The sequence below is a fragment of the Lepisma saccharinum genome, chromosome 1 (assembly GCF_977018435.1).
Source record: "Lepisma saccharinum chromosome 1, izLepSacc3.1, whole genome shotgun sequence".
Taxonomy (NCBI): Eukaryota; Metazoa; Arthropoda; class Insecta; order Zygentoma; family Lepismatidae; genus Lepisma; species Lepisma saccharinum.
In genome coordinates, this window is record NC_139229.1 from 166,371,693 (window position 1) to 166,399,104 (window position 27,412).

The 27,412-nt window shown below is 39.8% G+C and overlaps 1 protein-coding gene across 2 annotated transcripts in view; it reads left to right on the forward strand.

Annotated features, from left to right (window-relative positions):
* LOC146003717 (uncharacterized) overlaps positions 1-27,412 on the forward strand; it is a 543,857-nt gene that overhangs the window by 459,387 nt on the left and 57,058 nt on the right. The window contains exon 1 of one of the 2 annotated variants that reach the window (XM_083142108.1): positions 27,129-27,209. The exons of the other annotated variant lie outside the window; for it this stretch is intronic. The gene's annotated coding sequence lies outside the window, so the exon portion shown is untranslated. Of the gene's footprint in view, positions 1-27,128; positions 27,210-27,412 lie in introns of those variants that run through there. 2 annotated transcript variants of the gene reach the window in all.

Here is a 27,412-nt window from a genome sequence, read left to right on the forward strand (position 1 = left end):
GAACCATCATGTTCCGGGATAAGACAGGTTTTACTGTATCTTGATTTGTCTCGGTCTATGTCTAGAGAAGGAATAACTATTTTTATCTTGAATGTTGTAATGTAGTACAGTTACTGCAATGCAACGTGCCTCTATGTCTAGGTATCTCCGTTGTGTATATATACTGGTTGCTTAGGGAGGTTATCTCTGGATGTCTGTCCATATTGCCGCTGGGAGAAAAAAAGCCAAGTCTCCGAAACGACAACAGTTCGGAATATGAAACTTGGTAAATACCTTGTATCACCTAGTTAACAATGGCCAGATGGGTCGGCAGACATTCGAATTCCGAACCTTTAGTCTCCAGAAACCTTTGGAGAATTATTACGCCATGCACACTGAGATGAAAGCAAAGGCTCTTGTGTCTTTCTCGCAATTCGCTTGTCCCATTTCATTTGACGTTGGACCGTGCCTTTGGGGGTGCCAATTCGAACGTAGTCAGTCAAGTGACAGATGGCAGCACGTGACCCTACGCCCTCCTCGGTTCCTGTTAAATGAGAATGTGAAAGAAGGAAAAGAGGGGGATATATTAAGAATGGAGAAGACTTCGTGATATATTCTCAGCTGTCCGCTTGTTCTCGTTCCAATCCACTTCTTATTCTCAGCATTTAAAATCTCACCTGGCAAATTTAATTTAATAGTTTGATAAGTGTTTCCATACCTAGAAAGAAACATCCACCAGGATATTTCACACATGAAGAAAATCTCCTCCACTACAAATTAATGTGGAGGTTAACAGTATGCAGAATAGAGTAGTCTACTGCAAGGAACCATTTTCGCTCGCTAGTACTCGTTCGAGCGTCCTACGCTTGAGCGTATGCAATGGAGTATCATTTTAATGTAACAATAATCGTAGACACATACCGCCTTGCTAGTTTCAGCTCACAATCATCCATTTCATTTTCAAACATCACTGTGTATTGGTAAGATAGCCTAAGCTAACTTTTAACGTGGAGGTGATGACTCTGTTCACTTGAGTTTCAATCTCACTGCGTCTTTCACTTCACGATCCATGTTTGTGAAATTAATCACTGTCGTTTTAGTAGTAGTGCTGTCCCGGTAAGCCTAACGTGGCTACGTTTCATTAGTGGCGTGTTATTGTGACACCGCTGCAAACTTCGTGTAACAGTTTTCCCTTGACAGGAGTGCAGGGAAGTGTGATTACGTGTTGTATGTGTATATAAATTATAATACATAGTTATAGTTATCAGTGTGTGTGCCTGTGTTTTCTTTACAACTCCCAAGAGGATCGCGGTGGACTTAACCCTATAGTTATATAATCCATTAGAGCGGGATGCAAGTGGTAATCTACAAATACGCTTACATTTAAATCCTGCCCACCAGGATCCACGTTCATTTTGGTCCTCTACGGACCGGATTTCGCGTTCAGTTATTTTAAGTTGCTTACCATTGTCTCTCTGTTAATCGTGACGATGATGAATGATTAACGGATGAAATTGATGCATGGAAAAGAGCAATGATGTAATCACGTCTTACCAAGGATTCCTGACTTCTCGAATCGCGTTACTCTAACCATTCTGCCACAGACATCGACGCTGTGTAACAAGCAAAAATATAAATCCATGTCAGAAGACAAACTTCAAGAGTCGGATACCTTCAGTCACTGTATCTTGTACATCCATGGCCACATGTGAGCTTTAACGAGCGGACTGAAAGTCAGTGAGATTGTTACAACCCGGAACAAGGTTACTGCGTGGTTTTCCTCAGCCACCACAGGATGATTTTGTAACCAAGTCCATGGTTACAGTTTCTCCCTTACTAACACTTGAAAATTCATACACACGTTGAGCATGAAGACGTTTTCCGAGGAACATAGTTCCCCCTTACTAACACTCGATAACCAACTTCCAAGGAGACATAGTTCACTCTTACAAACACTCGATAACCCATACACACCTTTGGCATGAAGACGTTTTCCCAGGAACATAGTTCCCCTTTACTAACACTCGATAACCCATACACACATGAAGACATTTTCCAAAACACATAATTCTCCCGTTAATCTAAATCAAATGGATACCGCCGAAAGTGAACTATACATCCATCCATTTTCGCGTCTTTCCTTTCACGTCATCAGACTCTGTCTTCTGCGACGAGGAGGAATCCCCCAGTCACCCCTCACCCCTTCACAAGCCTGTTTCCCAAAACCCAACCTAATATTCTCTGCTTCGCTGCTTTTATGAGTTTAGCTTTTCGCTTATCAAAGCCAAGCTCTTTATCAACGCAGTAATTTCGTAACATTATTGGAATATGGGATATTTACTGCTCAATGTATTGCAGGGCTCAATTAAAATTAAACCTGTGCTTTTCACGCTTGTGTGCGCCCTTTCTTGCCCCCCACCGACTCCCGCTGTAATCTGAATGATCCCTCCCCCTTCTCTACTTTCCGAACTGTTTCTTGAGCTACAAAGCTTTACGCGCCAAATGTTCTTGTTTATGAAGACTTTCTTTTTCGAGTATTCTGAACAAGTATTGGCCTCATAAGAACAAAAATTCAGTTATTGTTTTCGAAGACGAAAGAAGGGGACGTTGGCAGTGTTGCCAACTTATACACAAGTCCCCAGACATTTAGTTGACCCTACTTACACTTATCTTTAAAATCTAGCATCGCTTTTCTGCCACTTCTTGCCTAATCGCGGCTATGAAAAAAATATGATTTGATGGAAGGACACTACCTATTATGACCAGGCCGAGACTTGAACCCGTGAACTTCGGACGAGATCGAAACATTTAACGCGATCTGTCACCGATCTGGTTGTATTTGTGCAAAATTTCCTTAAACTTTACACACTCATTCCACGGTATCATCGCATAATAAATTTATTTGAAATGGTTTATAGAAAAAAAATTGTACGCTGATTAGATGAACTGATTAATTTTCTCACATTAGAGTACATGAACATCCTAAAAATATTAATTTCATTTTAAATACTTGGTTCCATATTTGGGAAAGTTATGTTTTCTGTAGAACTAGAAATAATTGATTTATTTATTCGATAATTGATTTATTTATTGAGTTGGTCTTATAAGTCCACTTTATGCACAGTAAGGCTAATCGTGACTGGACCTACAGTTTAAAGTGGAATCCGAACCACTATGTGCCTCCACTGCGCCATCGGAAAGGCCAAATAATGCGATAAGAAATACGAAAAATAAAGCAAGTATTGGAACAGTAAATACTAGGTGCATGTTGTGGAAATTCTAATTTTTATATTTAATAATATTATTATTATTATACCTGTGTATATCTCAACATCTATATCCCGCTCTTAAATGGCACTCCCACACTGGATATAAAGTACCAAGTACACTGTCCAAGTAACCACACCACGCGCTTGGATATCTAGATGACACAAGTTGAGATGTAAAATATTCATTGAACATTACATTCAGCACGTGATTTGCTATCGTTTTTAGGAGAAATTATATTATGTAAGGAAGTAACATATAATAGATTATCTAGAAATCTCAACGAAAAATACAGACTCGGTCAGGATTTGAGCCCGGGTTTCTGGCATACTGTGCCAATTCTCTACAAACTTAGCTATTGAGCCAACGCTGGTATGCCAGAGACCCGGGTTGGAGTCTTTCATCTTTCACTGAAATTTCTACACAGTTAATTTCCTCCGTGTGTCTAACTGTAAGGTGATAGATTACCTGCGTTTTCGGGAGTGGGTCGTTATTGCACCTAACTTTTTGGGAAACAGATTACAACTGACCTAAAATTATAACTGGAGAACGCAAGGTCAGGCATTTATTTTGGTTATAATAGGCAGGCAAAATGTTCTTTTGTAATGTGGAAAATAGGCACTAATTCGATATTCATAGATAGTCGTCAATCAGAGAGAATGTTTTTTCATTACAGAAAATGATATCTCTAAAGAAGTAATTGAGCAGGTATGAAACAGCTTATTGCAACTGGATTCATATCGTGAAGAAAAGGATTTCCACCTTTAAGAATATCACCAATTGTTTTCATTTTTTTTTCCAATCCCACATTTGCATTGATTATACATTTTCTGAAAAGCTAACTTTTCCCTCCTGCCACTACAATCAGCTGCTACATCGATTCCTCAAAGACTTTCATGGATGCTATTAGTTTCACACCTATTCTCCAGCTTGCAATTATCTTTGTTAACACCGTAATGTGCTAATAAATAACATTTTTGAAAGAAAAATAAGTTTATAGAATTTTTAAAAACATTCTAAAATTTCATTGAAAATTGCAAAAAAGACACTAAAATTATAAATAGGCAGTAGGGGTCAAAATGTCCCGCATTGTGGCCGTGGACTCCTGCTAAGTGACGCGCCCAGGTTCGATTCTCCTGGGGGAAGCGTAACAACTTTTCTCCTGAGATTTTGGCCTGCGTATAAGACCGGTGACCACCCAGCATCGGGACGAAATTGGGTAGCTACCAATGAGCAGCGTGACCCGGTTATGAAAACCCACGATAACGACTGGGGGTTCGTCGTGCTGACTACACGTCACCCCGTAACTAGTTGGATGATCTTCCACCTCGGGTGAGTGAGTGAGTAGGGTGAGGTGGGAGTGAGGTAGGCAGTCGGTAGATAGCCACGGACAGAAAAGTAGGATAGAAAAGAGGCAAAATAAAATAGCTTCTAAACCATTGGTAACAACATGAAGAATGTACATCAACAAAACAGTAATCAATTATTTTTGTGATAGATGCATCTTGCTAAACTTCCGGGCTGTAGTTGTAACATATAATCTTCTCACTATTTCTCTCGTAACTTCCTTCTCTGGAACGCTCTTATGCATGAAAGGCCTGAACAGAATGATTCATATCTCCAAAAAATTACGGACATGTAGCAGAAAGTCATTGAAAACACGTAAAAGTTATCCTTTACCTGCAAGATTGTGCTGCGTGGTACGAATTCAACCTATCTTATTCTGAGCACCATCTATGAGTGATCGTTTCCGATGCAAAAGATCGATTTAACCGCACAAGGGAGGAGGAGAGAGTCAGGAGTGGTCGCTTGTACTTTTTAATTGCTGGTAGCTCCCTGTCCATCTCGGGGGTTGACCCCGGGGACTTTGCCAGGGGCAAAAACCTGTCCGGTGAACTACTCTGCAGTGTAGGGCGCGAGAAACGAGGGAGCGGTAACCAATGTACAGGAGTGCATGTCGGATCCTGTTGATCGTAGCCGGCGGTGCTTTGAAGTTGAAGGGTCAGAGCCCAGGCTCTGCTGAATTGAAATGTTAGTGAGGTGGAATGTATGCGGCGTGCACTTAAAGGAAATCAGGATGCCGCAGCTCATCTTATCTTAAAGGTGCAAATTCGAAAACAAGGGAAATTAAACGATATAATGACTGATTAAGTTAGCATTCTGCTCATTAGCTTTCTTCCTCATTTTATTTTGGTTAATTTACGTCCCTTTTCTTCCTCTTGAATGAATCAAGATGATTATGATTGATGAACTGATGAAATGGGTAATATGATTCAATGATACATTCATGTCTTATCCAGGATTTCAAAATGTGACCTCTGGCCTCTCAGCACGTCCGGTTGATGACTACGCCACTAACCCAGGTGGACATATTCATGTTACTGATTAGTGGCATTATGCCGACTGATGAGGACACATTCTTCACACTCATGTGGAACATCCTATTTACTCCAGGGACACAATTTGAACTTTTAAACTTCTGAGTAGTTTCAATTCTCATGAAGTTGTTCCAATTGTTAATCGTTCTCGATAACATTTACACGTTTAAGAGGAATCACGAAAGGCATTTGATAGTATGATTTTGTGGGAAAGTTTTGTGATCATTTTGTTTCACACGCAAGGTATGTCAGTGTCCTACGTCCCAGGGTCGAGCCCCGAAACATATTCTGGAAGAGTTTTGACAGGGTCACATGTTTCATAAGCTCTGCGTGTGTGTGTGATATGTAGAGGGTAACGAAAATATGGGCCAAAACTGCAGGAATGGATTCCTTGCACGTCGAGAAGAAAAATGTCATACAGGGTATCCCAAAATGAATGTTACCGTCTTAAAAGTAAATAACATCTTTATTAATCAAGCTGTTGACAAGAAATTTGAATGATACATAGTATACAAAGAGGAGATTCATTATTTAGGTGTGGAATATGATATCCCGTAGGTGGGCTCCATTATTCGCCCTTTCCATTGGCTTGTTCCATGACTTTACTTAATATATCTTCAATCTCCTCCTGGATGTTGTTTTTGAGATGGAGTGTGTCATGGGCTTACTTCTAAACACCCGGTCTTTGAGGTAACTCCACAGGAAAAATTCTGGTGCTGTTAAATCAGGGGATCTGGGAGGCCAGTTAAAGTCAGAGTTTACACTGCAATTAAAAATTAACCAGTACACCTACATAAAAGCGAGTTACATCAAAATTTAGCTTTTTGAATTCTGCGTTAACCTATGAAAACCAAAATGTTTTTTCTAGTATGCCTTATATTTTTTATCGTCGTGAGAACAAAAAAGTGGTGTTTTTCAAACAATCACTCTTTTTCAAATGCTATAAATCAAAAACTGGTTGTCGTCCGACCGTGGTGAAATTTTAGTATGGTGTAGACAGAAAGGTTTTAAACACAAATCTTAATTTTAAGTTTTTTAAAATTTTCTCAGAAAACAGTTTTCATCAATTTTGCGAAACAACTTTTTCTTAGAATCGGTTAAGCCTGCAAATACAATATTTACCTTGTTTTGAAGCTCTTTGCATCTGTTTTAAAAATCCATTATTGTTGTCAATGCACATCGAGAAACCGATTTTATAGAGATGTTTATTCAGCCGAGTCAAGCTGTACGCGGAACGTGGCACAGGGATGTCCCTTGATCCGTGGAAACTGTCTGTGAGCGCTGTCAGTCGGTGCTTGCGGCGTTACACGATCACGATCAGACAAGTCGTTTTTTTTTGTTTATAGAATTTCAAAAAGAGCGATCTTTTGCAAAACTAAAAAACGGCACTATTTTATTCTCACGACGATAAAAGATATAAAACATATTCGAAAAAATGTTATCGTAGATTAACGCAGAATTGAATAAGCTAAATCTTGATGTAACTCGTTTGTATGTAGGTCTACTGGTTAATTTTTAATTGCAGTCTAAACTTGAGTATCTATAATTTTTAATCCGATAGTAGCTATGACTGCTGAATATCTTTTGGAAGAACTATGATAGAAAGTATGTTTTTCAATACTTATGTCAAATAACAGTAAAAAACCTGGAAGTGTGAAGGTAAAAATAATGAAGTTCCCGTGTGCAATGTACCGTACCATGAAAGCATGTGGGGGTTGTGTGGATGTAGAGCCTCCACATATTTTCTGCATCAGGCCATTTTTGAAGATGCGATCAGCGCCACGCCCCGGCAGCCTATATTCTCAGGTACCCCATTTCTTTGGGACTGGGCGAGCCCCAGAGCCGATTTCTGCGGGGACAATACCGGAAAATTTCGGTCCATGGTCTCCCGCGTGACAGCAAATAGCCTATAATGATGGGGAAATTCCTGTCCATATTGTATGACCATCTCTCTCTGTTTATCAACAATTACCCACTCCCTTCGAAACAAAACCATTCTGTTCAGAATCATGAGGCAAAGTTTCGGAAACTGCACGCACCACTTCCCAACAAATTAAGCACCATCTGCGCATGCGCGATGCAATATCGAAGCCGAAAATTGGCGTCGCCGAAGTGCGTTTTATCTGACCGAGCAATGTGTAGAATGAAACGCTCGCCGCTGATAGGAAACGGAATATTAAGCAAGCATGTTCCGGGCCTTGTTATCCTCGCTTAGTTCCCAGCATCACGTCCCTCGCTCAATCATTGGCTAGCAGGAGGCGAGGAAGGTGCCATCTATGGAAAGCTATGTTAAATATCAACTTTTACCGCGGGCCCGTTAAAGCGTGGATAAGGCTTATTGTTTTGTCTTTGCACCGCAGTGACAATAACTTACACCGGACGTGACTGGATACTTTCATAATGCAAGACCCGTCCAGAATTAGCTCTGTTCTTATGTTTGCGGTGCGAGATAAGTCTTCTGAGAAGCGATAGCAAAGTAAACGCCTGGTTTAGCCTGATTTGATTGGGATTCCCGAGCTAGGTCTATTAGTTTAATAGATTGATTGATTTGGATTATCTTACTTCGCTTTTCTACCACTTTTTCTAATCGCGAAGATAAGGACGAGTTTCAAAATTGATGAAAGGGCACTCGCAAAGAACTCCCATGCCGGGATTCGAACCCGCTAGCTTTGGTGACTGACTCAAATATTTCCTATATTTCATTTATTATTTATTGTATGACTTTTTATTTAATACACATGTTATTACATTATATTGTTATCGATTTCAATTGTTATATTTCACAAAATATTACGTTGAAGTAATATTATGTACAGTTGTGATCACATTATTGCTAATATGAAATTACGCTGTGTAAATTTATGTAAACTTTGATCATGACAAAATAATAAAAAAAAAACAGATAAATAACTGATTAATATATGGAGTGATGTCTGAGTTTTTCATTGTTTTTTTATCAAATTGTAATTGCTATTTGTTAAAGTGAAGCAATAGAATAATCCGTTGAAGTTTTAGCTAAAGGGCTTGCTTCACGTCGTAACTAACCACTCCCCCAAGGAACTCGGCTAGGATGTAAATAGAAAGCTCAAGTCAAAAAGGCACCAAATTCTGACACAAATTCCCGCAAAAACATAGGTGCAAACATTTAGTGTGGCAATGGTTCTTTCTACACTCTCCCCCTAAAAAAATAGCACGGGATGTAGGGTACCATACCGGCAGACATTAGCTTTCAGTAAACCGTTTTTATTGTAAATAAATAAAGGGAAATATAGATAAACATTAACATTTTTTCATTATTCTGGAGCATCTCTTCCTTACGTGGATACTATCCACCCAAAAGTTACATCTTCAGAGTTACAACAGAATTCTTCAGGATCGCAGAATATATCTCGCAGGCTATAAGTAAACAAAATTGATGTTCCTTTAAGAACTTACTTATAAAGAACTTTTTTTAGTTCCACTTATTTCTGTACTCAGTATTTTCAAATTCACCCGCAAAGTCTTCACAATAATACATAATATAAGCTTACATCAATTCTGTCCTCTCTCGAATTTATTTGAAACTACGCCAGTGCACACAAACACGTGTCGCAGGTACCTCCAGGTATTTGGTGTAAAATCAACCAATGGTCTGAACTTTGACATCTCGGAAATGTATAATATTTGGTACAGTGGTAGCACCAGTAAAGTGGACGAAAACTACCAAATTTCAGATTTTTTGGTCAGTTGGTTTTGATTAATTGACTTTCATAAAAGCAAAAATCCCAAAATTTGAAGGCGTTTTGAAATCTAAAAACAGCTGTAGATCAAAAACTATTTGACCTAGAGAGCTCAAATGCATGTCATTCTCTTCTGCTTTTAATGAGCTTTAATTTGAAATGCAATATGACTGTGCTATTTAAATTTTGTAATATTTCAAAAACGCGAAAGATTTTTTTTTTTGAAAATCTCAAAAACGCCCATTTTATTTTTTTCTGAAAAATAATATGTTTTTAAGGCATTAATTGACTATTTGTGTGCAAAATTTCGTAATGGGATGATGATTTCCTATGGAAATTATTTCTCTTTGTATTGTAATATGTGTGAAATTTGCTAAATTTGTTGACTTACATGTTAAAACCATAACTATAACCTATAAGCGGAGTGGAATGACTCCTCGTGAAAATGGCCACCATAATGCTTCCTAGAATGATTATTATGCTTATGTCTTGTAGACAACCGATTCGACATGGAATTTCAACATGAACATTATTACCTTATAATTTGGCGCGCACGCGCAATTCTGCCCTTAAATTTATCCGTACTACACTTGTGTGAGATAAATTATAATGTAATAACCACACTGGAAGAGCATAGACATCGTCGACGTCATCAGTGTTTCAAAGACAACAGAGCCTGTTGCAACATCACTATAGGTCTTTTCAATTCTTACGGCGGACGCTCTCGAAGCTGGCAAGGGAAGTGGGGAGCGGAGAAGCGACCAATCCAGCACGATAAGAAACGCAGCAGCCTGTAGAACGAGGTTCACGTATCTCTTGGCGCCACCGCTGTTGTCTGGTTGGTCTGCGGCGAATAACCCCGCTCTTCACTTCCCTTGCCAGCTTATAGAGCGCCCGCCGTAAGAACTGAAAAACCTATAACAACGGAAGCAAAAAAATTGAGCGTTCAGTTGTCATTGAGTCGGGTTTGAGTCCTCGTCGAGCCTAATTTTTTTCGCTTAAATTTTCCCATGAGCAGTATTGATTAACATATAATTTCAGGTAAAATGCGATTATTATGTTCTAAGTGCACTTCTTACATTGTGTTCCGGGAGTATCTGCAGCAAGCGAACGAACTGAAATAGCGAATTGCATCGTATTCGTTCGGAATACGCAATGTTTGGACCATACCTTGAGCAATAACTTTACAGCGAAAGTTTTCTGGTTTTCTTCAACGCGGCTTATCCATACCATCGGACGACGATGGAAAAAAAGGAGCAAGTTCGTTAGAAGTTTCATCAAAATATTCGCATAGAGTGAATAAGATAAACCTCTAAAATCTTTAATCAAATTGACCGGTCACGGGTTTTGAACCAACGCCCTACTAGATGCGGAAATCGTCGTCTAGCCAATGGTTTTATCGTTCACATTCTAGCGGCGCTGTTTTGATGTCAGCCTAAACTCTTAAGCCACTTCCGATTCATAGTGTCTCCCGCTCCGTTGTGGAGCGCGTCACTAAAGTTCCCGGGTTCGAATCCCTGGATGTTCTTCGTGAGTATCCCTTGATCAGTTTTATCTAATCACCCATCCACAAAGTCACGATCAGCCACAGTTGAAGAAATGAGAAGTAAAATAACAAAAATGCAGACACCCAAATGTCGACCTCCCTTCCACGTAGTACACCCTGGACTTCATTTTGCAGACTAGCGAGGCTCTGGTGTCTGGACTCACAGCCAATCCCCTGTGTGGCTCATGTTGTGATTGTCCCTTCATCCATTTCATCCCCATCATCGCGGAAAGAGAACTTGAACATAAATTTGATTTGCATGCTAATTTTTCTGAAGTCTATACTTTGCATGAAAATATGTCGGCATATTTTTGTGATTCCCGCCAATTTATTTTCCGTTCCTAAATCAAACTCGGGACATAAACTGATCGTTTAATATCTCGGGTTAACTAGCTTCAGTAGCAAATTCCCCCTTTCAACACCCTTCCCAACCTCCTTTTCATTTTTTCCGTAAAAGTATAATCCTCCACCCACACCCTCAGCTCTCGACGCTCGAAATAATTGAATCGCCAGACATATTGATGAGTAAATGGAAAGTAATGATTTCCAGTTAACTCCGAAAAGCTTTTAAGTATAAAATCTTGTTAAATGCTAAATCCTTGTTCGTACAGGAAGGAGTAGTATAAGGAAGCATGAAGAGTCTCACGTTTAGGAAATCCCGAAGAGAAAGGGAGAAGTGGAAAGGAATCGGAAGATGTTCGATAAGTGAAGGAAGTCTCTGAACATTGTGTATTCAGCAACTAATATGTCTATTGGCTCTCAGATAACCAGTAATAACAGACACAAAGTAATATTCATGTGGAAAGAAGTGCCAAGATTGGACAATTGACTTGTAGTTGTGAAGGCGCAAAGTCAAATATCCCTTCCTATTAGAATGCTAATGATCACACTAAACTATTGCACTTGTGGAATAGTTTTGATATGCACAAAAATGTGCCATGTGTCAAAAGTACAAATGACTCTAGTATATTTTAAAGACAAAATTAGCTCGAATTAACTAATGCTCAGAAGTTTTATTATACGTGATTGTACTTCAAGTGAAATATTAGTATTATTTCCCTCATCTCGTACTTGATAAAATAGAATCAAGTAAAGAATGTGCTATACAGTAAAACCTCGTTAATCCGCACCCCGATAAGCCGGACTTCGCTTAATCCGGACAGGCAAAAGGTGGGGGGAAGCATAATGCAAGGTTTTAAATGTGGCTAGAAGTCAACAATCGCATAATATGTGTATCGCGTATGTACGTACTGCATTGTATGTACACTGGCGAACTTTAAAAAAAGGTCTCCCTCCTCTCAGTTAGATTGGAAGCAACAAACAAAAAACGATATTGAATTGGAAACACTACAGCGTCAATGCCGAAACTCTATTCAAGATAACGAAGAGCTGCCACAGTTGTCAGACGTGAACACCACACAGAGGAGCAATGTTAACCATGAGTCATCAAGGAATTAGCACAGCGTTTCTTTCTGCGCTCATTCGGCCTCGGAAGAAATATTTCTTGTCCATTTTGAGTTTTCAAGAAATCAGGTTCTGAGCTGGTGATTTATTTCCTTCATGAATGAAAATAGGTTGTTCATTTTTTCGTTTCTTTTCTCTCTTTTGTCATTAGCTCTAAAACAAATATAAACAGAAAACGAGCGAAGAAGGTCGTTTCTTTTGGCACGTAACAGGCATCTGATAACTGTGCTATTTTTACGACCATATTTTATCCCTCTTGTTTACTTTCAACGATAAGGACGAATGTTGGAGTGACCAGAAAAAATGAACGAACACAATAAGCTCTTAAATATTGCCCACGCTTCGAAAATAGATTCCGGCTCCAGTGGCAGAGTGGTTACCACATCACGCTACGTCGCCAGGCGTCCCGCATTCGAATCCTGGCCTGGGCATGGATTTGGGAGTGTCCATTCCATTCATCAATTTCATCATATCGTCACTCATCCCCGTAGTTGATTGAGTTTGATTGATTGAGTTTGTGTTTGAAGTCCACTTTATGCACAGTAAGGCTAATCGAAACTGGACCTACAGTTTAAAGTGGGATCCGAACCACTATGTGCCTCCACCGGGTATCGAACCCGGGAACCCTTGTTCACAAGGCGACGATGCTACCACTGCGCCATCCAGGAGGCCTACCCCATATTTGCAACTTAGCCAAAAGTTGCACAACAACAATTTCACCTGTATTGTGTGATATATGGTTCTGCCCTAATATAATTGAACGTGTTCTTGCGATAATAGTTACACATTTCCGTCTTGCAACACACAACCTCGACTCGGTAAGATATGTGCATTTCCTTGCACCTTTTCTGTATTTTTTTCTATTTAGGATATATTACGTTGGCTTTTTGCCTCTTAGTTAATTCGTGGCGATGAGAATGAAAGACCAATTGATAACATGGATGTGATGGGACAAACATGCCTTAATCATGGTTCGAACTTAAGACCTCTGTCTTCAAAGCACGTTACAATCTGCCACGTGTGTCTTTTCATCTCCAGTCACCATTAATTTCAAGAGGTAGAAAACGACGTTACTCAAACAAATTGTATAAATAATTTCCATGATCATAAACATTTGTTGCACTTGTTGAGAAAAATCCATACCCTCGTAATGTTATAAGTAAACGTCAAACTAGTTGATGTCCCAGGAACCCTTCCTTGCACGAAAATCACGCTGTGTCCACATGATTTACGACTGAACGCTTACTAAAGTAATAGAAATGTGCATCCCCATTTCCATTAATCGTTCACTCTTCGTATATTTTGAGGTCAGCTAATTCGGACATACGACCCTAAGACAGCTACTCACTGCCAAAAAAACTGCAGTGTCAACAAAGTAATTACTGTATATTTATATATTTTATTTTTGGTAATGGAATATTTTTCCCTTCAGATTCTTATTTATGTTTGTTTGGTTTATTTTACTTCGCTTTTCTGCCACTTTTGGCTAAACGCGACGATGAGGATGAGTGATGAAATTATGAAATTGATGAAGGGACAGTCACAATGAACACCGAACGAACACAATGCCAAGGCGGTGTTTAAGCAAGCTGTGTTAACCACTCTACCACGTAGGCCGCAATCCTTTTTTGTTAGGAGAAATCGTTCCTTGACAGCGAATTAAGAACAGTTAATATGTGTCACGTCAGAGTTATAATATTTTAAATTTCTAACAATCAATTGGGATTTACTCTTAACCATTTTTTTGCCTACATAAAAACTTCCACACAGTTAAGATCGTTTACACTAAGGACAACAGCGTTAAAGTAAGGAGTGATTAAGCACACTATGATGACGGAAAATAATAATTCACATGACTATATTCATGCATTACATCGGTGAAACATTAATTTTCGATCAGGAAGAAATATTGAAAAACGCAGGGACACAATGACCATTTGATTGATTGATTTTACCTCGCTTTTCTTCCACTTTTGAGTAATCACATAGACAAGGATGAAAGGTGTGTTAAGACGAAATGTGTGAAAGGCAATCACAAACGTAGGACACAGCCCAAACTTCACAGACCATTATACTGGCCTTGTGTCTAGACGCCATATCCTCGTTAGTCTGCAAAATATACTCCATTGTCATAATGACGTAAGCATTCGTAGAAGAAATTTGTATATCATTCTCCCCCCTTCCCCCAAGAAACGTGAGCTAAACTAGTGCGCATTCTGTGATATGTTCATTACTTCTCAGGAACCACTCGTGGCCTTCAACTAGTTTATCCTGAAAAAACTGCGGGTTAGGATGTTAACAGATATTTCAGGGACAATATCCAAAGAATACTGTCACATACGCAGAATGCAAAACATTTCTATTTTCTCATTTCTACTACAACCGTGGCGAAAAAAACGCGGCTGGAGCGTGGTACTGATCGTATCACCTCCAAAATGGCCGAGCTCGAGAATATGCGGTGCCCTACTACCACATCCCCTAAATGTGCCTTCATGACACGTTGCTATACGCACGAGGAACTTTACCTAACCTTTACTACTACTAACTACTCATGACAGGAATTTTGGTATTTTTTATACTTTTTTATTTGCCCATTGCTAACCTGGTTCATTCCCAGCCATAACAGCAATTAGTCGATGCAATAAAATACGCCAAATTTAAAAAGAAACGGCACACACACAGAGAGAGGGGGGGGGTAGGAACACAAAAATCTTCCACAAACTGCCCAGATCATGCCTGATAAGACTCCAACAGAAAGCTTTCCGGAAACAAGTTTACGTGCGCATAAGGTAGTGATGGCCTTGTCTGCAACTGCCTTCCCCCACTTTCTTATCCAATACAGGAGTAATGAAGTGTTTCTAACTACCTTTCAATGTAACTAAGAGGTGGGAGACCTTTTTTTAAAGTTCGCCAGTGTACAGTATTGCTTTACATTTTACGGTACTGTATAGTGTATTTAGGCCTATGCCCTTTAAATACACCATAATAAACGTGTTTTGTTGCTATAAACGGAGTTTTAATGCACTTTCTACTGTTTTAGGTTATTTGTTAATCCGGATTTTCGTTAAACCGGTCAACCTATCCCCCCATTAGTCCGGATTAACGAGGTTTTACTGTATATAAATTTATAGTATAAACTTCGTCATAAATGTAGTGTAGTTCCTGGTAACGGCTGCTTGGAGGCCACCTAGGCTCTGGCACCTAGATCCACAGCCAGGATAATGCTCTGTGGAGTTACGTTACCCTGTGTTTGCCCTTGTGTGTGCTGAGTGCCCCTTTATGGCCTCAGTTTTAATAGAAAGGGAGATTTTATTCTCGGAAACAATAAAGTTTTCGTTCTTGTTAAGTAATGGATGAATGAACTTGTTTTAAAAATTAGGAAAATTTTTACCATATTGTGTGACGAGGAAAAATATGCCCATAATATCAAATTTAATTAATCAATAAAAAAATGTAGTATAGTTGATATTGCGGCATGAAATGTCTTTTTTGCTACAGCAGTGGATACGAAGTTTATGTATGACGTCACTTCTATGAGTTCTATGAATTATTTTACGTAGTTTCTCTTCCTCTTTGGCCTAATCGTGACAAAGAGGATGAATGATGATTGGATTTAATGAATGAATGGACACTAGCAAAGGAACACCCAAATCACGATTCGAACTCGAATTCATCTGGTGAATCGACCACTTAACGTGCCATCTACCCCTCTCACTTTAGCCCAGTCAATAAAGGTTCTTGTAGGTTTAGAACATGTTAGAACACTACTAGTAGTGCAAAATCCCAGAAATTCCCGCCCCTCCTCGCGACGCTTCCCCCCAGCGCCCCTCCGAACATCAATTTCGCAGACTCTCAGTTATTGATCTATATCTCCGTAACCAATAGTCGTAGGCAGGTAATCTCTTTTCAGTCTCAATTCTCATTAAACGGACTACAAGAAAGATTCTGTTCAATCTTTCCATAATATCGGTGGTTTTGCGTTATTTAAAAAGTAATCTTCAAAAAGTTTTTTTTTTTCTATCCACGTTAGATTTAATGAATGTGCAACTTCATCTGAACACAAGTTAATTCATTTAAGTCTGAGGTTAATGGAAATGGTGTTCAGAGGTGAACACACTATATACCATGGGTAGTGCACGCTAGCCCTGCGTGGTCAGATGGTATCGAACATTTTTGTCAACATAGCGAATGTGAAAAGATAAGGGATCATACGTACATGCACTCATTCATACATACGTACTATACATACATACACACTTGAAATATCAATAGTGAAAGGTTGGGTGGGTGTTATGTAGTTTCAGCTACCCTTCTTTCGAGGTGAATGTTCGTACTGATTGTGATGTTAAAAAAACTGTAGGAAGAAAGGGGTAAGAATCGTGTTTAGCTCTATTTCAAAGGCGTCATCCCAGAATTTTCCCGGAATGACCAAAGAGAGAATGAGAAAAAGTTCAGTCAGAATGGTTGGTCGCGGAGTTTCGACCAACGACCTCCTAAATACGAGTATAACCTCAACCACCCATCCCAACTCTGAATATAAGTAAAATTATAAATTCCTACTTTCTGGCCCAAGGTGTGTTTGTATGCACATCAGAAGTGAAGGATGCAGGCACCTTCCACACAATTCTAAAGTGTGGTAAAGCCGCCCTCCATGCTGGACTGGTGAGTGTAGAAAGGGTTTGTAGGTTTAAACCCGTTTCATAGTTTATGTACCTTCGTCTATTTCATCATCCTCATCGATGCAATATGAGACAATGCGTGGTAAACTTTTACACTGCGACGAAATTCTTTCCCCAATTCAGAATTCTTTTCCGAAAGGGTAACTGGGTAATGTTGGTATTAAGCTTAGTAAAACACTGTAGTTTCTTGTGTGCATAGGGTATAACATCCTGAAGTAGAATTTTCATCTTCATATTAAACCCACGCCATAGTTTCATTAAAGTCCGCTGTATGAGCCGATAAGATATAAAATAAAGCGTGAACGATGCGTGTGTGCGCGAGTGCATAAATACGCACGCAAACATGAAGACAATGACGAGTAAAAATTCCTGGTAGACGTAATCACGTTGTGTTACACAGCGTGTTCTGTTCTGCTTACTTGATGTGCACAGGAATTACATTATATATGGCGCATGTTATGTATTTCTTCCAATTTACGGCTCATAAGTTGTTAGTGTATTTTTCACTATTGAGGCCACGTTCGTTGAGTGAATCCCCATCACTTCTTGTACAGTCACGGACACTACTGGGTTGTAACAATCTCTATTGGTCTCAAACTTTAGAACACTCAGTTCTTTTGACAAAATCCTGTATCCCTGCTGGCTGCTTCTTGGAGGAGGGATTCTAATGTTGCCGCTTCTTGCACAAAAATGGGATCAGCGTTAGGTCTAATTGGCTGTTTGACCGCAAGTGCCTTCGTAAGTAAACGCGGCAACAGAAGTTACTGCCAGAAAGGAGGTACCCGCGCCGGCTGTTACGACTGATGAATATATTTACTTAAGAGTATATGCCACAGAGAATTATACTTTGTCCCGGGAATCTCTAGAGCAAGCGAAAGCAAGTCTCTGCGCAAGTAGAGACTTGAGCGAGAGGGGTCGGGGAATGAGCACGTGCGAGGGAACGGCTTTGCGTGGAGGGGAAAAAGCGACTGCAAGAGGGTGTACTGTTCCGCTCCGTCCACTCGCTATCTCCCCTCCTCTACCGTTATGCGCGGCTTTGCTCCAGAGATTCCCAGGATAAGGTGTAGTACGGCCTTCAATCTCAAACCGATAAACCAAGCATTCAGTTTCGGCATGTGTCGATCTCATTCGAGAGAATGTCTTGGTTTTCGTCTCTCCAATTATGTCGATTATCCTTTTCTCATCTTTGGACGGTCGCTTCATCACAGAACAGAATTATGTTCATGGAATCAGAACTTTATCCACGTTTATCAGCGATATGGATCTGAAATGGAAAATTTAACAATTACATTAAATTTGACACAAAGCAAATAACGTTTTGTAAATATATAAATTTACACTGAATTTACATATCTTTATGAATGCATATATTTTTTAGGAAAACCTCTTTGTCACAAAAATGTAAAGTGAGTTTTGAACACCCTGTATTACCGTGGCTGGTAATATAGCAGAAATGAATTCAGGCTGTAACGTGGGCAACACTGATCATTTATTTATTTATTTTTAGAGAACGAGCCGATCCAACAGAAGCATTGGACCCACTACATTCTAAACAAAGGAAGCAAGGTTGAAATTCGTAAATAACGGAAAGGATCGGACGTTCGTCTTAGGGCAATTGTAGGGTCGTATTTCAGTCGTGTCCCATTAGGCTCCCGATATCCGGAAATTAAGATATGTGGCAGCCTTGAGAGAGGAAGTGAGGTCTCACTGAGGCAATTCGAGGTATCCAGATAAAATGGAGAGAATTTTTCCTTCGTAACGTTGGAGCCTACACGCGTTCCATGGCCTCACTTGCTGATATTTGTAGGAATTCTCTTCTTGCTCTGTATGAACACAGTTTTATTTCTTTGATAAAATTTCGCTGAAAATAAAAGGAGGAAGCTGGGAAGTGATTAAGGAGCATCCGTTAAGACTTGGATGTATCGTGTGTTTCTCCCTTCACCCATTTCATCAGTTCGTCGTTCATCCTCATTGTCGCAATTAGCCCAAGAGGTTGAAAATTGACGTAAAATAACCGAAACATAAAGAGGACATGAAGACTAACAACTTTTATTAATAACACTTGCCCTTTAATGCTTGTTTCAAAGCTGCAGGTCCTGGGTGGAAAGAACTCTTATTCGATCCTCTATGTATGCAACCACACAATACAGATTCATGATTGCCGCTGACGTTTATTTTTATATGCTACAATGTACTGAGTACGATGTATCGGTGGCCGATCTTATTGAGTGTTGGGCTCACGATATTGCCACTGACGGCCTCAGGTTCAAATCTTAGCGTGGGCATGGGTGTTCAGCTACTTTCTGAGTGTCCCTTCATGAATCTAATGTAAGATTTATCCTCGTCGTCACGACTATTCAAAAGAGGCAAAAATCTATGCAAAATTAGAAAAATGGAAGCAAATCATAACTGCGAAGACCTGTAAAAAATTACATGTTCAATTAATAACCGGAATTTTGCACTAATATCTTCGTAATGTGTGCATCTTTATCTACGTACTTGAGACTCCAGTATTAACAGCGCAAGACTTGTAGCACAGAAAGCGAAATATGTATGTTATGCTATTTACAGTGTTTCATTAATTACATCCATACTTCGGGTACTTTGAGGCAAATAACAATGAAATTATAAGAAACCCAATTATGTTCATGCCGAGTGCCTCTAACTTTGTGGTGCTCCATGCTAACCACTCCGGTGCGGAAAGCTTTGGTTATTATGTGCCAAATCAGAAGAAATACTTCACAAGAATATAAAACGGGTTGCCAACTACCATTTATGTTTACGCCACCTTGGTTGAAAATTTAACTTTGTCGGCAACCTCGCCAAAGTAAGCGACTTTCCATGGAAATTGCAGTGGGCAATATTTTCGAGGGAAATTAATTTTGTAATGAAAATTTCGGACGTTTTCACACAGGCTATTTTCGACGGCAAGCGATACGCACGGAAAGTTTTATTTCCCCAACGGCAGGGTTTATGAAGCCAGCGATAAGACGAAAACGTTCCAGACTTGCTTCTGTCACGGGATCCAGTGACATGTGAAACGCAGTTCGATATAAATTATTTTTGTTTATTGATTCATTTTATGTTAACAAAAAAAGTGTGAGGTTTGATTTATTTTGTGGATAAATTTGTATCCGAGCCGGACGTCGGGAGTTGGGAGACGGGTTTTTCCTGAGTGACAGCCGAACTGTCATTGCGGCCTAGAACATGACATATTTGCACCAACACGGGACGTCACGGAGAAAAGGAAGACTTATTTTCGTCGGGACCGGCCGAAGAGTCGCTGCAGGTGGGCGAACCTATTTTTCACGGATGACCAGGATAATCAGCTGGAACCCAAGCCTGCAAGAATAGAGGACGCGCCTGGTGACTGCGTTTCAAGACAATGAACAGAGGTCATTTCCATCTCTTCGGAAACCCAAGCCAAGCCACTTTAGCGTGCTTTTCAACGGACAAATTTGAAAGTGGTATAAATCGATAGTACTACGAGGCCAAGAAACAGTTTTACCCGAATTTCGTAGAGAGAGCATCTCCGCGCTACACTCTCGCGTGACTATTACTTTGTCTCCGTGGACTTCGTTTTTCTTACGTACCTCGAGCGAATTGTCGATAGAGAGTTACCGGTGTGCGCCTTATTTGGTGAAGCATTACGCGGTGGTTTGTTTTTACCAAGCGTTGACTATCATAAGGATGGCCGGCTAACAGATAGAGGAAGGAGGCTGTCGCCTCCCGACACCCGCAACGATGCACCGCCACCATCCGGTGAAGTCAGTCAGCCAGCGCCAAAGACGACATCAAAGCCAACCACTGCCCGAAGCCCGAAGCCCGAAGTACGTTTGCAGTTCGACGTTCCGACCATTGCCCGACCCTCAGAAGGACGTTTCCAGTTCGACGTTCCAATCGAAGCCCGTTACCAGAGAGAGAGAGAGAGAGAGAGAGAGAGAAGGAGGACCCCAGATCGACGTCCAATCGAAGCCCGTTACCAGAGAGAGATGATTCCAGGACGACACTTGATTGATGCCCGACACTAGAGAGATTCCGGACCGACGCGTGACCACGTACAGCCGACGCTAATGAGGAGAGGAACACCCGACGTTCTAAGGAAGTGAAAGTGCCCAACATCGTCGCAATCATCCTTCGCCGCGATCGACCTCTGAGAACAATTTCGCCGCAAAGCAACCGTGTGCAAGTCCCGCATCCAGGAGAGATGAACGACCACACGATGTAGCAGAGTCCGGTAGAGTATTCTTCAGATGGTCTATGTCCATGTAAACGTGCATTGTTTGTATCAACGCCGTAACGTTAACGCCGAGGTCTCACTTATTTGCAAAGTGACTCAGGAACCCCGAACCTAACTTCGTGTCTGATAATTTTTAGTATTGTTATAAAAAGGGGTCATTTCGTGTTCAGATGTTCTAATTTAACTATCTGCGTTCAGAGTTAGAAGCTCCATTCCATTACTTTAATTTTTAGTGTAAATTGTCAAAGTGTGCTCCATTTTTGTGTAACCGACCGCCCCGTCGCGTCATTTAGTTTGTCAATAGTTAACTGATGAGTCCTTTTTAATTGTGGAAAGCGTATTTTATATTGCAAGGCCGTGCGCGTGAAGTAGTATTATTTATTGCATAGTGGTTTTTGATGTAATTTTTGCTCGCGCCGACGATTGATTTGTGTATTCCGGCAGCTGGAGCCGATTAAGTTTTGCATCACTATGTAATGGTATTTGTTCTCATTGGACGAGAGAGGCATATGTGTATTACCCCCGTCCGAGAAACTTGGTAAATGTCGTGCTTACGACTTGATGCGTACGTTCATTCGAACGAAAGATTTAACCACGCCGACCCAATTGTTTTAGATAACTGTTTTCCGAGGGCTGGCGCAGAATTGAATTTAAAAGAGCACAGAAGCTGGCAGACAAATGACCGAAATTCATATAAAGGTTCAAAACTAAAAAGGAAGGGTATGTTGATCAGATTCATGATTTGTATGTATAGCCACATGTAAAAATACCTCAGATGTGCGAATGAAAGAGAGTGAATGAGTGAGCGATTGAGAAGGCGATGTAAACAGTTGTTGATTGCAATATTTTTTTTTGTTGTTACAAATATACACGTTTTTACCATTCGTCAGTGTTGTTATTTGATGTTTTTCAGGTATCTGATATTATGCCATTAGTGTGTTATGATTGTTCGAATCTACATATTCAAGGTAAACAAAACAGTGTAATATTTCAAGGTATTTATCTCCGCCTCGCTTTAGTACGACAATAAACGACCGTCTCAGTACCGAACTTAAAAACCTGGACCGTAAGAGTCACGACCGGTTTCCCGTACTCATAATGACGTCTGGCCCCGTGCCGGGGTATGAATGACACGTCATTTCGGGGACCGTTAGTGCACTCGTTACATTTCGACATGCTTGCAACATGATAATGTCCGTTCACATACGAATACTTCGACTGTTCGCATCATTGTTGACTAACGAATGAAACATCATCTTTACTTCCCAGACATAGCTCCTGGCTATAATTGGCTCTTCGGACCTCTTAAGGCTCAACTAGTCCTTTATCCGACGCCGGAGAAGTAGTTTTCCAAATGTCCTCTCCTTTCGACATGATATTACAAATCTGATAAATTACATCTGCTTAAAATTCATTGTAGAGCATTCACGTGGGTCTTCTTATGGTTAGAGAAGAGGAAGTTTCGAAAATGACTTGGCTGGCGTCTGCCAATGGTCCACTCACGGAAAGGGGGAAAACAAATTATAACAGCAACAGCTTGAAAATTATAACAAACCTTTTTTAAAGCTTTAACTGCGGCTGAGTGTACGGTATACTCCCATCATCCCCTGCGTGAGTCGAATTTGCAATAAAGCTATCGAAAATGATTTCTGTGTATCAAACAATACCTCTAAACGTCAGAGACCGCTGTACATGCTTCCACTATGAAATATGGCCCGGCAACCTAGAAGTCACGTACGCATCGTGGCTCGACCATTAGGCTCAGATTATACGAAGCGATGCCCCTGTCCGCTGTTGTTGGAAAAGATATGGTGGGAGGAAGGGGTTTTGAGGAGGGGGTATTAAACGCCTGCACACGTTCCCCGATCGTCAATCAATGCAGCGGCAATTATCCAACAACCCCCCTCCCTTCATTTAACGTGTGACCATGATGTGTCAATCCGTGATTTGACCGAGCGTTGGGTGTCTGCGAACTAGGTATAATCACGTGTTGATATACTTCTCCCGCTTGGAATTTTGAAGTATCACTGATCCGTGCGTCGTAATCGTAAAATGCGTAATTAAACTCCCCTTTCCTGCGTTCGCGTTACGATCTCCGCACGCATAACTTCTTGGCTGGTGGGAAAATAAAACTTTCCGTGCGTATCGCTTGCCGTCGAAAATAGCCTGTGTGAAAATGTCCGAAATTTTCATTACAAAATTAATTTCCCGCGAAAATATTGCCCACTGTAATTTCCATGGAAAGTCGTTTACTTGCGCGAGGTTGCCGACAAAGTTGAATTTTCAACCTAGGTGGCGTAAACATTAATGGTAGTCGGCAACCCGTTTTATATTCTTGTGAAGTATTTCTTCTGATTTTGCACATAATAACCAAAGCTTTTCCGCACCGGAGTGGTTAGCATGGAGCACCAGAAAGTTAGTGCCACTCGGCATGAACTTACAATTGGGTTTCTTATCATTTCATTATTATTTGCCTAAAAGTACCCGAAGTAAGGATGTAATTAATGAAATACTGCAAATAGCATAATCAAATTTAGTAAAAGATATTGGAAATAATAGTTTCTAAAAAGTATATTGCAATAGGTTCTCTCTTATCTCCAAATTCATACACAGAATTATAGTTTATGATACTGTGAAAATTAAACAAACTTAATTATACAGGAGTATGAGAAATTGGAAATCTTTCAGACATTTAGTTTTTAGTAAATGAAATGTTAAATATCTCGAGACGAGTGAGGTATTTGCGACTCGAAGCTAAATCCAGACCGAGGCAGGTGCTGGCAACACTGTGTATGAAAGCATGCAAGTATACATTATAGATATTTTCTACTCTTACGTCGGTCGGTCCTAATGCTGGCAAGGGAAGTCGAGCGGGGATTACACCTCAGACCAACCAGACAACAGCGGTGGCGCCGAGAATTACAACGCGGCGGGAAGAAGTACTACGTGAACCTCGTTCTACTGGCTGTTGCGTTTCTTATCGTGCTGGATTGGTCGCTTCCCCGATCCCTGCTTCCCTTGCTAGCATTAGGATCGGCCGCCGTAACAGTAGAAAATACCTTTTGTAACCTGTACAACAAGGCAATGCATCGCATTTACCAACCGAACAGAAACTAAATGAAGTTGTTTGTTTGAGGTCCATGCACTGCGCATTGCGACGTTAGTCCTGCACTCGAGGGAAAAGTTAAATAAAAAGGTATCAAAATATATCCATCCTCCCCTTCCTCAAACAAATATTATATATGCGACAGCCACTCTGAATGATCGGTTCAGATGTAGCAGGTGAATTTTATCTGATGAGGAAACGGCCGAGAGAACGAATAGCATACATAATAGCCGAATATAAGACAATTTATTAACACACAGAATGAAATGCAATCTGTTTTCACGATTCATTTAGTACCCTTCCACCTTTATTACAGATTGCCTTTTCCCTAGTTATCAATTCAGACGACCCGACTTAAACTTGTTCTGTATTCGCTACCAATGATACTTCCAGATTACAAAGGAGTACACATTATTCGTTCTCGCCCGAGGATTTCGGACTGCCTCTCATTTTGGTAATGGTCCTGAGCTGATGGGAATATGTAACTAAGGCCCTGTACATCATATAAAACAACACCGAAGCAAGGGAAGGTCGCAGGGGACTTATTTATTACCACTCGGGGCATCTGGATACGGAAGAAAAACTCATTTCGGAAAAGGCTTCCTTGAAAATGAAAATTTCCGAATTCGAGCAACTTTTTTTTTTTGCTTTTAATTCAGGCCGCATCGGTAAAGAGGGAGAAAGTTTATAATCCTACAAGACTTTGAAGCATTAGAACTTTTTCTTAAGAAATTCTGGACACAGCTACATATTGATCATTTCTTGTAATTTTCCTCAGAAAGTAACAATAAACTAAGAAAAATTGTTTGAGTGACGGTGAGTTTTGCGCGCCCGCAACCGATAAACTTCCTGGATAAAAAAAAATATTCCCCGTGGGCGGCGGATTACAATTCGAGCTAAATCCTGCAATGATCAAATTTATTGAAATGCGTATTCAGGCGTTTTTCAAATTAAGGAGAAGGAATTGCCCCTTGGAGTAAAGGTTTATTCCCTATTCCCAACGAAGATTCTGTATCCAGGGATAGAGTCGATGTTTTGCCCTGTGTGGGGATTAATGGAAAAAGCATAAAACCTTCGAAACAAGGCTTAAGCCTCACAAGCCCCACCCCCTTCTCCCTTTACTTGTTTTCCTTGTTCTTAGTTGAAGAAGACTTTTGAAAAGAAGTTTGAATGCATTATAAGTACATGGGGCGATTGCAATAAAGATGGGTTCTCTACCAAACTATAAAACAGAGGTATTAAAAGAATGAGCGCAGATGGGTCAATGCATACATAAGAGAATCAGGTGCAGATGCATCGGTTCGTACATTCTAATGGGTGTAATTATTGTATTTTGGTTCATTGTTGATCAAAACTTCTGATTTGATTATAGTCATATTTGTATTATGTCATCAATTATTTCAGTTCTACGTGTGTGTTAAATATACAAAGATATTTTGAGTCTTTGTTCTTGCTTTGAAAATAATTGAAAGCATTGGCTCATAGAAGACAGTATCTTCATTGATATAGGTACGTATATATTAAAGGTTTCAAATATACTTACCTTTTATCGCTCATTTAGCTACTGAGAAAGCCCATTTTCATGAAATTGTGCTTTAATGATCATATTTTGAAAATAAACACTTGCATGCACTATTTTGCTTCATGCAATGCTCATTCGCTACCCCTAATTCAACTGCCTGTTGTCTATCAACCTTGGTGTGCTCGTTTATAATGGTCAAAAACAGTCAAAAAGCTACAAATCTGCAGGAAATAATAAGTTACCGTTGTAGTTGAATTGCCAATTCCCTAATCCTCACTGACGCATTGAGTGTCTTGCATGCTTTGCCAAGAACAGGCCGTGCCGCTTACAATTTAACGACTTTTATATATTCGATTTTTAGCACAATCCAACATCTTCGACAACAGGGACAGACAGTGATTTTTACTTATATTCGTGAGCATAGCGATCTCAATAAATACCACGATACAGTAGATGCAAATGCAAAGGAGGCGCGAACCCAGGAACATGTAATACCTCTTCGATTACATTATACAGATCTTTTACCTAGAGTAAAATATAAACTACAAAAGCAATGGGAATGACTGGTGCAAAAAAGAACTACAAAATACTACAACCTATAAGTGGTATGCTCAAGTCACTAATCAAAGACCTTGGTATCAAAATATGAATCTGCCTCGGGCAGTGGTTGTCTTTATATTAAGAATTCGTAGAGGTCATGTTTTCGTTAATCAGCATTTAGCACGTTTAAAAATTATGTCCTCAACTTCCTATCAGTGCGGAGAAGCTATATTTATTTTTTCAATGACACTTAAGTCAACAATATCGAGACATTTTATTTAAAAATGTATTACGCGTTCAGGTCCATTTTTTCCGATATCAATATCTACATTAATCTCCAAACCTCGTACTGCAGTTATTTGGATACTTTACAGTTTCGCTCGAAAACATCGGATTGCAATCTAACTTTAAACATTCATGACCCTCACAATTATTTAGACGTCATACTATCATAAGACCTGAATGGACAAATGCACTCAGTAAAAAATCAATAGTGTTTCGAAGAAAATTGACGTTAGTAAGCATCATATTGGAACATATCGTATACATAATTGTTGGTGATAATAGTACCTGAACTCAGCAACTTTGGCTAGAAATCTCAAAGTTACGCGATGTGAGCCAACCAAATGAAGACGACGACGTTGTAGTTGAAAGTAAAAAATTAAATACACTGTGAATTTTATGTTGGCTGAGATTCCTTGAAGCCCTTCTGTTTGCTAACAAAATAAGTATGTTAACAGGATTAAACATTTCATCACTTGAAGCTATGGTAAGTTGACTATACCTAATAGGCATTATTTCAGATAATGAATGTTATTACTTACTATATATATGCAACCATTCTAGTTTGTTTACAAATAAGCTATTATATTACAGGTGCAATATTTTATTGTATTTTTATGAGTCATTTGATAAATATTTACATTTATGTAGTTATTGAACTGTGTGATGAAATTAAGTACAAATGCACAC